Below are 10,746 nucleotides of genomic sequence, written 5' to 3'. Positions count from 1 at the left end.
CCTCCTGGCTAGGCAATGCAAGGGTCTACTCCTGTGAACTGCTTCTGTAATACAGGTCGAGAGTGAAGGAAGTGAGTAGGAGCAGGAGAGCTGAAGCACTTTGGTATTGCATGTAACTTTAACACTTTTAATGGAGCCAAAAACACAAATATATATCAAATGCATACATAACTTTGGATAGGATGAGCACGTAGGTGTGAAGCCATAGTCCATGTCTAATCCTGTGAAGTTAGGATGACTGTTCTATATAATCTCAAAACTAACAAATACTCATTGCTGTCCAAACTCTAATTGAACATAACTCATACAAAGTCTCAATAGAAAGCTAACCCATTCGGTAGCAGAAGTGATATTTCCAGGCCATCTGCTCTTGATGAAAAAGTGCCAGAAATCAAGATGGCACTCACTGGGCTCCACAGCATTGGCCAGAGGGCGCTGTGGTCTGCATAGTTAGTCTTCTCTCATAGTGCCAACTGAAGAGAGCATGCACCTATGTTGTGGCGTCGTAACTATCGACGCCACATTACATAACATCCAAAACATTGAGAATATGTGTAGTACAATACCACAATATTTCATCATCAGTATACTAAAACTACATAGGTACTGTACTGTTTTGTATACAAACATATATATTAACATAATATAAATTTTGAAGCAGAGATGATTTATTTTATAACTATTTTCCTTAAATTCTTGCTGACTTTTTTTTATTTTATATGGCTTACTGTTCAGCTGAAAGCTCTTCACATGTACACTTCATAGTGAACTATGTCCACTCATTTTGAAGGCCCAAACTTTGGCTGAGGTACTGCTGTCAGTGTCCTCAGTTTCACTTTTTCTCAGCACACATATACATGGAGAACATGGAGAAATACATAAAACATCCTGTATCAGTAAAACAATACACCTTACTTCTAAGCCTTTACGAAATGATTAAAATCCAATTATGTATGAAATACAAGATTTCAGTTATATATAAAAGCTTTTTACAAAATAATGAAGAAAAACTAAACTCCATCTAAACATGCTGTGGAAGACCCAACACTACCAACCAACCATTGTAGCAACATCAGCCCAAAGGCATTGTCCAATGCATATATGGAGGTGTGTGGAGTCAGCACACCATTCTCCCAGCCTTTGTCAGTTTTTCTGATCAAAATGCTCACCACACTTCACAGCGTTTAACTTTGTTAATCTGACACAAATCAATGTATTCACCACACCATGGCCAATGACACAAAATTATGGATAAATGGGTTCAAAATGATGTGGAAGATGTTCTTCAAGTCTCTTTCATTTAAACTAAAAATTACTGGTTTATTAAACTGTACTCATTGTTTCTGGAAACTATGTAGTAGTATTTAGTTAGCAATCTGTCGGAGATTAATATTTCATTCAATTTATTATGTAAAGTTCCATAAATTACACATACAGTACCAAACATTACCTCAGCACACATAGATATTTTACCATATTGTAGTCATATTTACCTTCATGTAGTTGACTTTATTATTTGCTTATGCCTGTGTTTTCATTCATTACTTTTCCTAACAAACCTTGTCAGCTGAAAGAGTGCATTGGCAAACACAAAATAGTATAAAGACTGGATAATGTTATGGATCCTTGTTGTCACTATTGCATATAATATAACTCATATTTACCATATTTTGTCACCTCATTTATGTAACAGAATTTTGTTGGTTCCTTACCCCATTGCCATTGATACATTGCTACGTCATCATATAATCATTTAATGATAAAAATTCATGCTGTGTTCCTTTTTTTACAAAACTGGCTACACAAAATCACATCTACGGCAATAAACCAGTTCCATTATCTAACACAGCATCTCTCTCTATTGCTTAACAGACAAAAGCTTGCATATTACATTTCATTAACTTAGGTAATGACATTGTTTTACTTTTAAAAATATTTATTTTTTTCTCATTGTGCCTGATTGACTTTTTATATCACAAATGCTTCTCGTATCCTACTTTAAGTAACACTTTTATTTCATCACAAAATTATTTATTCTAGCATGAATGGCAAGGTACTGATATATTGCTATGAACACTGACACATTGTGATAAACTGGTTTTATTTCTCTCAGAACGATAGTAAATTTACTGTTGCAGCTGCTTTATTTTTTGCTGATTGCACACTCAACTTCAGACAGTAAAATCAAAGATATCTTGCGATTATTTGCGTAAATCTCGTCAATATTACTGATCCCTAGACATATATAAGACAATTTTGCATTAAGTTTTGCTGAAATAACTTTTAAACATCATATGCTTCCATCTTCTGATATCTTAATTATATACATCAAGATTTAGAAATTCTGTCATATAACGTAGGCTGTATACAGTACTTATAAATGTGTCATTCAACAAATGATTAAGCATCCTTCAGGACAGAAACTTATACAGTGGTAAAGATGTAGAAGATGACCAAAACTGAGAGAGAACTCTAGGACAGAAAAGATGTAGACGCTGGATGATCATCCTGGAACAGAACTGTAGGACAGGAAAGATGTAGATGATGGGTGGCCAAGCTGGGACAGAATGCCGAGACAGGAAAGATGTAGATATGAGTGGACCAGGAAGCAAAGAATCATTATGCCCAATTAGGGAAGGATTAGAACAACATACTTTATTCACTAATTTACAGTGAACCCCTACTTAATTACTTAAATCATTGTCCAAAGTATTTTCAATTTGGCAGCTGACACCTCTTTATGTGGGGTCAATAATGACTATACGCGCAGGGTTGGAGTCCCATGCAGCACAGAACTATAAATTGCGTTACCTCTACCTGAAAATGTGCGCATCTCGCTACTGGTGAAGAGACAATAAACATTTCATCTCTCTTTGTAGTTACAAGAAAATAGTGAAAGGTACCAGGTTCGAATCCCCGCGATGCAAAAATCATTTGTATTGTCATTCCAGGTACCAGTATCATGCTATTGGTGAACATATTTAATATCTGACACCTGATAAATTCATATAGGTACTGAGTTCTACTCCTCGTCCATCACCACAACTTCACTTCATGGGTTTTGCACTTGTGCATTGCACTTTATTACATACTTTCTGTTGTTACTTCTCTGGCCCAATAAAAGCGTCATGGGGTTGCCGGTGCAGTGTGAAATGTATTACCATTTATCTCCACGTCTGGACATTTAGCCTTTTAAACCAATACTGGTGAACGCTTCGACAGTGTATGCATCTTTATGCCTAGTCGAGTCTCAATCAGACATGCAAGCTTTGTTTGGTTAACAGTGGGTTCAAATCATATCACGAACAACAACTTATGTCATTTAATGAGCATGATAATACTTCTGAAGTGTCACGTATTCTAATGAAGTTTAATCCCCACACATATTGTTACATTGCGTCATGGATTTTCTATTGTTTGATAACTTGTTTTCTAATATTTGTTGTATCATGGTATTAGTTTACATCTCGACTGACTGCCATAATGAACAGAGCCATGTAGTGGTCTCTTGCAGTAGTCATTGTGTATAGTCAGAAGACTGTACCCCACAAGATTTCGGTGTTCAGAGGAGATGCAACATAGCTATGTTACATTGGTTGTATTCAGCAGTGGCCCACTGTTTTTGCTGTCAAGTGTACCTCATGTTAAGTGCAGCTTTAAATGTCAACACATCACACAACCATGGTTTGCAAAGGTCAGGTTATATGCGGAACATGTGGTTCAGCTGCCTGTGAATGATGTCGTAAATGAATACCCCACACATGTGTGTAAATTACCATTCATTTTGGAGGAAGAAAAATATCATTCCAACAAGAGAACAGAATCCAGTAGCTAAAGTTTACCAACGCATCTCATACTTTGAGGTGAAGAAGACATAAAGCCACACAGCCACTTACTTCAGTGAAGTCCATCTCAAAACTGTACCAGCCTGTACAAAAGACTTGTAGTGGCAACCAGACACTGGCAGCCGAGCAGAGTGCAACCTACAGTTATATATGTAGCCTCAAAGCTTCCACTTACAACTGAAACAATGGTGGCTGCAGAACATATTGCTGGGAGGAATAATACACCTTCGTGGCAGAGAGAAACAGAAAAAAAATCTGTTGAAACAGCCTTACCAATGCCCCAAAACTTGAACCTGAGGATTAAAAAACAGGCCAGAAAAAACAGGTCCAAAACCATCAGGCTATGCGATCTTCATCCTATCTGATGGATCAGATGATGACCATGTCATAGGTGGTATCAATGTCAATGTCTGCCTTGGAGGTCAGCAAGTTCCTCTCACCCTACCTCATTACAGACTCCCCACCAAGGAGGAATAACAATGGGAAAACAGCTAGGTGGTATCAATGTCGATGTCTGCCTTGGAGATCAGCAAGTTCCTCTCACCCTCCCTCGTTGCAAACTCCCCATCAAGGAGGAATAACAGTGAAAAAACAGCAGAAAAACCTCACTGCTAAGGCAGCTTTCATACTACAGTGAGAAATCAATTGGTTTTAGGCACATGTGGTGGGTCTATGACTATTAGATCAGGGAAGACCAAAGTGTGTAAGATTTCAACAGATACATTTGAAGCTATATGACACCCTTGGACTACATGGTTGTGGCTACCACTAAAAATATGACCTTAGGACAAAGAAGGCTGAAGAAGGAGTGACTATTTTTGTAAACACCACAGCCCTGAACAGATGGTGGAGCATTCACTGCAGCAATGCATTAGTGTCGTTCATTCCTCTTTATCTTTCTGTGTGCTCTCCATCCCACATGCACACTGCTCAGTGGAAAGTGGTTGATCACTTTTACTGGTGATCACTTCTTCCAGGCAGAGTGGTCCCGGAATAAAACTGGCATTACAGGTGCTATGTAAGGCAAACAGGAAAGGAGTACAGTTTACAAAAGTCACCCAGAACTAGGTTTCTGGATGACTTTTCTGAACTGTACCCCTTTCCCTAAATCACTCCAGTCCTTTCCCTTCACCCCTCTTCCTTCCCCTTCAACTCTTCTGCCAGAAGAAGGAGCCACTGCCTCCAAAAGCTTGTGACCGATAAATCTTTTTGTTCATGTATTTCCCTGCCACCACTTGGAGAGTAGATTTTTTTATCTGTCCATTTACATTTTAATATAATATAATCTTGACAGTAGGTCGACCTGAGTTCTTCTTTGTTTGGAACAAATTCTTCATTTTTTTCTACCTCCTCCATCATTGCAACAACATTTATAGCACTTCAGTTGCCAGTAATTTTCTTAATTTATTTCACAACTAATTTTGGAGCTTAAAATTTCATCTTCAGGTGCCACGAAATAATTATCATAGGTCCAGCAACTAGCACCCATCTGGACAGAATCTCACACACACATGATCATGAACCCTACCTACTGAAGCTGACAGTCTGGATTCAGTAACCAGACTGTGGTCATATGTGTGTGAGAGGTGCATTTGTATGATTGTCTGTGTGCATGTATGTCATCTGTTTCTGATGAAGGCAATTTTGGCCGAAAGATTACTTGCTGTCAGTCTTTTTGTTGAGCCCATATGTGACTCAGAATCTCAGCTATTTGCTGTGAGTTACCGCAGTCTTGTTCATAATATTTTGATTATTTCATCCTGGATTTTCCATTGTTTAATATTAAAGAAAGTGTAGATTGCTAGTCATTATATAATAAAGATGTTAAGTCGCAGACAGGCACAAAAAAGGACTGCCAAACAAGTAAGTGTGTGGCCAAAAGGCCTCCTTCTGAATTGGACAACACACACACACACACACACACACACACACACACACACACACAAACAAACAAACAAACACACACATATATGCAAATACAACACACCAAAACACACATGACCACAGTCTCTGGTTGCTGAGGTCAGAGTTGCATTTGCATGATTGTGTGTGTTTGTGTGTGTGTGTGTGTGTGTGTGTGTGTGTGTGTGCGCATGTTGTGTAATTCAGAAGAAGGCCCTTTGGCTTTAAGATTACTTACTTAGCAGTCTTTTTGTTGTGTCTGCCTGTGACACAACATCTCCACTATAAGGAGAGTACAAATCAATTCTTTACATAATATCATTGATGTACTAAACATGGTCTAACCTAAGAAGAGAAAAGATAAATTGGCTGACCTTGAAAGTTACGCACAAGGGGCCACAATCATGCAAAGCAAAATCCCTGTTTTTATTAGTGTCAGTGGGGTACCGTTTTAGGTTAGTGAAAGAGTCAGACAACCTGTTGAGAAAGAAGTTACTACTATTCTACAATATTTTAGAATATTACATTGGTGTCACATGTGTTTTCATTCATAATGTATAAAATATTCTGCCAAGAACTCATGGAACAGTCCATCAATGCAATGTTTAACAACGCATAGAAAAATAATGTTAGCTTCTTCATCAGGACATTAGAGGACTGAGTAATAAGGTAAAATCGATCCTCATCTGCTTCAAAAAGTTAGCAAGAGCTGTGTTTTGTGCCTATCTGAACACTAAATGACATCACAGTTAAAGCAGTTATATATAAAGGCTGCACTCTGGCATCTTACTTATGTAGAACTAATGTGGATGAAGGATAAGATTCTACATAATTATAAAAAGGCAGAACACAAGTGCAAAAACATTGAAATGAGTAGATTCTATAGAAATCAACATGTAGAAGTGAGTGATTGTGCAATAATACTGCATAATAGTTCATCCTTAATTGTAACTGTATACAGATTTCTACTGGGCAATTTTGATCTGTTTGTTGGGCATATGGATTCCTTATCATGCTATCTATGAGACTACAAGAAGCAGTTATTTCAAAGTGCATTTTGTGAATATGGAAAAAGTCATCTGGAAACCTTATTTGGTATTCACAGTTTGATATCGGTAATTAAATTTCCAAAATGACAGCATAAAGACAGGAGAATAAAGTTCGATAATTGATAATGTTTTCTTTGATGAAGCTCAGAGCAAGAAAATAACTGTATACTCTATGATCATGATGCACAGTTAGTTAAGATACACATAGTAGTGTCTTACAGTGTTTCTTCTCCTCAGTGGAAATCAGTTAGAATAATTAATGACTCTGAGACAACAAATTTTAAGAATATGAGGTGGATTTCTGGGTTGGTTGCACCAGTAATCACACCCATTTAGCAATAGTTCATTTACTAACCCTCCCGTTACCAAGCTTTTTCACACCTCTATTTTATGTAGTATTTGGACTACTCCAAAAGAGTTTTCTATTTTATTGTAATATTTGTTCTCAGATTTCGTTATTTCCATTGAATGGGTTTATTTAGTATTGAAAACAGCCTTTCAGGTTATTAGAAGTATTTCATCATATCACAGATACAAAGTACAAAATTTTTTTTGTATCTTTCACTAAATTCAGTACTCAACGAACAGAAAATTAATAATATATGTACCTCAACAGTCACTGCAGTAAAATAACACAAGACTTTTTTCACCTTTCAGTCAAGTACATTTTTGCACTGCATGCACTTCACAGTAACAGTTTCTTCCCTGTGTATATTACAAACAGGTTTCTTGCACATTACACAAAAGAATCTTGTTTTCCGATCTTCATTTCTCTTGCAATCTAGACATCATTGTGGCGTTGGTAACTTGGAACACTGGATCTGGATCACTGCTGTAGGAATTGCAATACCACAAGCTTTCAGTGCATCTTGTACATCTTTATGAAGGCTGTTGATATTATTGGCTCTTTCTTCCATGTTGCCTTTGCTGAGTCCAAATGCCAGTTCAGTCGTGAAGAGTTTACGTCGGCTTTGGTTATTCTTCTGCCATTGAGGAAATCTTTGAGTGTACAGAATATATGCATTCATTGCTGCAATATCTATCATTTCCATGAAGATTCTTAGTGGCCACAGCCTCATTCCTCTAACACAACTGTATTCTCTTGTCATTTTGTCCCCATTATCTACAGCACCTTTGTTTTTGTTGTAGTGCAGTATGATTTCGGGATTGTGTTCACTTTCTTCACCACTCACTTGGCTCTTACTATGCCGAGTAGGAGTAGTATTACTGCCTTTCCCTTCTTTGGGACATAGGAAACTAGGGGCAAGTCATTTGTGAAACCAAACACTGAAGAGTGAACTTCTCTCTTTCTGTTTGGTAAGAATTCCTTCGGAATCTCTTTCTTATTGGAACACAAGGTACCAACCAATGTCATGTTTCATTTTAGTAGTTCAGCAGCCAATAGAAAACTGGTGAAAAAATTATCAGTTGTTACACCATGACCGTTATTCAGAAATGGTTACATCAGATCCAAAACAACTCTCTGTCCTTGATTCACTTCCTGAGTACTGTCCACCATTCTGTAAACTTGGATCCGTAATAAGTAAGATGCCTTCACATCAGCACACACCCAAATTTTAATGCCATACTTGCCAGGCTTGCTCTTCATATAAACCCTAAAAGGGCAGTTTCCTCAGTACACTGCTAATCGTTCATCAATAGTCACGTATTCATAAGGATAGAAGTTCTTGCACAAGTTAGACTGAAATTTGTCAGGCACTACTCTGATGGCTCGTATATTGTCAAATCGCAAGAATTTCAGTATGGACAAAAATCGTTTTCTTGACATGGCAGCAGAAAAGAATGGTTGCCGAAAGGCAATATTACCTCCCCACAGATCGGAAGTACTTGTGCGATGTCCATGAGTTCAACCAGCTCCTATTAGAATTGCTAATACAGTGTACACTCCAGTTGCATTTATATCTCTTCATGTCGTTTTGTTCAAAGAATGAGCTGCATTCCACAAAGAAATTACTCGTTTGGCTTCCCTGTTCATTTCTTCTACAATGATGCTCATGATTTCCGGTGAGATAACTAATAAAAATGCCTCTGGTATTGTTTTGATTGTTTTTCCTGGGCCAGGTGTTACGTTCAAAATGTTGCGACATCGACACCGCCCATCTTTTGGTGGGTCACTAGAAAATTGTAGTCCACTTCTAGAAACAAACTAATCTCCAGTGTCTTCTTCTTCTTCTTCATCATAATCATCCTCTTCTTCTTCTTCTACTTGTTCACGTGAATGTGTGAATGTGTAATGTCTTCTGATATTTCAGAATCAGCTTCATCTGATGCAATGATATGGTCTTTGTCAAGAGGTTCCGTATATTCATTCAGTTCATTATCAATGTCCCATTCATTTTCATCATCACTGACATCAGAATTGTATAGAATTTCCATGATCTCTTCGCTAGAAAGTCCTTTGGACATCCTTACATGCAGATGAAATACTGACTCGTGTAATGTCAGCTCAACAGTGAACATCAAATTCAACTCAACAGTAGTAACCAGCAACAATAACAAACATTGGATCTATGGCACAACTCAACAAAGAAGATGAATGACAGATATATTTCCCAAAATCTTCTTTCTCTACAAACAAGAAAATAAGACGTTTCATACCAAGTGGGTTAGTCTCACAATCCCACCAATAAATGACTTGAATAACAATGATAAAGCCAAAAAAATTAGACAGTTGTGAGTGTGAATGCAACGTCAATCATTTTAGTACAAAGTCATGAAACCACAGGCATGTGGCCCTTCAGATAACATTATTATAGGGAACAAATCAACCCGGGGTAGTCAGAATACCCCGCTTCTTGGTAATGCGAGGGTTAACCTTAACACATACAAGGATCACAAAGAACTGAACTGAACACATTGTGGAACAGCCAAAGATAATGCTTCGAGTCCAAAGATGAATGCATATCGATGTTGGTGTCAATTTCATCGGTGCCTCATAGCACCCCCTCCCCCCCCTTTGCCCCCGAAGTATGGAGTACTCTTGAGAGGCCGAGGAGGGGGGGGGGGTGACTATGGCGTCGGCAGGGGTGGCCCGCGGGAGCTGGACCACGATCAGCTCGATAGCATCATCGGGGAGCTGTGTGGATAGATATCATGAAGGAAAGTTTGGCCACCGAACCTGGAAGTCATTGAAGCGAGCTGGGTGTCGACAGGTAGGCTGGCGGTTTGCAGGTGGAATGGAGCGACGGCGACAATGCCTCCGGTGGGCATGGTGAACACACGAAGTATGTCCAGGTCGATGTCGGGCGGGAGGGGAACACATTTCACCAGGTGGCAGGGAATGGTGGAGTTTGTGTCATGCGCACTGGATGAAGAGAAACACATGACAAACAGTGTATAATCACGCAGTATTATTGAGATGTCGTGGATTATGTCCGGGGGGGACAGGCACAAACACCTCAAGCGAGGGCACGTTCAAGATGGGAGGGCGAGAGAAACCTCGACAGGGCGAGGCAGGCGACGGTGGAGAGGTCAAAGGGACCAGCGAAGGGCCTGGCGGCGAGGGCATAATCGTAGGTAAGCTCAACATGGAGAGCATGTGGTCACTCGACGGAGTGCATAAGACCAGAGCAGAGGGCGAGGTCGGAGGAGAGCTGGACAATTGGAGCTGGAAGTCACTCAATTGAGTGTGTAAGTTCGACATGGAGGGAGTGGTCGGAGCGTCGTGAAGGGGGGTAGAAAAAGGCTCGACATGAGCAGGCTTAAATCTGTTGAGAGAGACTGTAACAGCTGAATCTTTCATCTGGATGTCATAGGTGTTGGCTGAGTGCCAGAGAACTCGGTACAGACCGGTATATGGAGGTTGGAGGGTAGCATGGACAGTGTCATCTTGGAGCATGACATACTCGCAATTGTCCACAGATTTCAGGACGTGAATCTTAGGGCAGGAATGGCTGGCAGGCAGACGGATATGGAGGTTGATGAAGTGG

This window comes from Schistocerca cancellata, chromosome 9 (assembly GCF_023864275.1).
Source record: "Schistocerca cancellata isolate TAMUIC-IGC-003103 chromosome 9, iqSchCanc2.1, whole genome shotgun sequence".
In the NCBI taxonomy this organism is placed as follows: domain Eukaryota; kingdom Metazoa; phylum Arthropoda; class Insecta; order Orthoptera; family Acrididae; genus Schistocerca; species Schistocerca cancellata.
Note: the sequence above shows the minus strand (reverse complement) of the source record.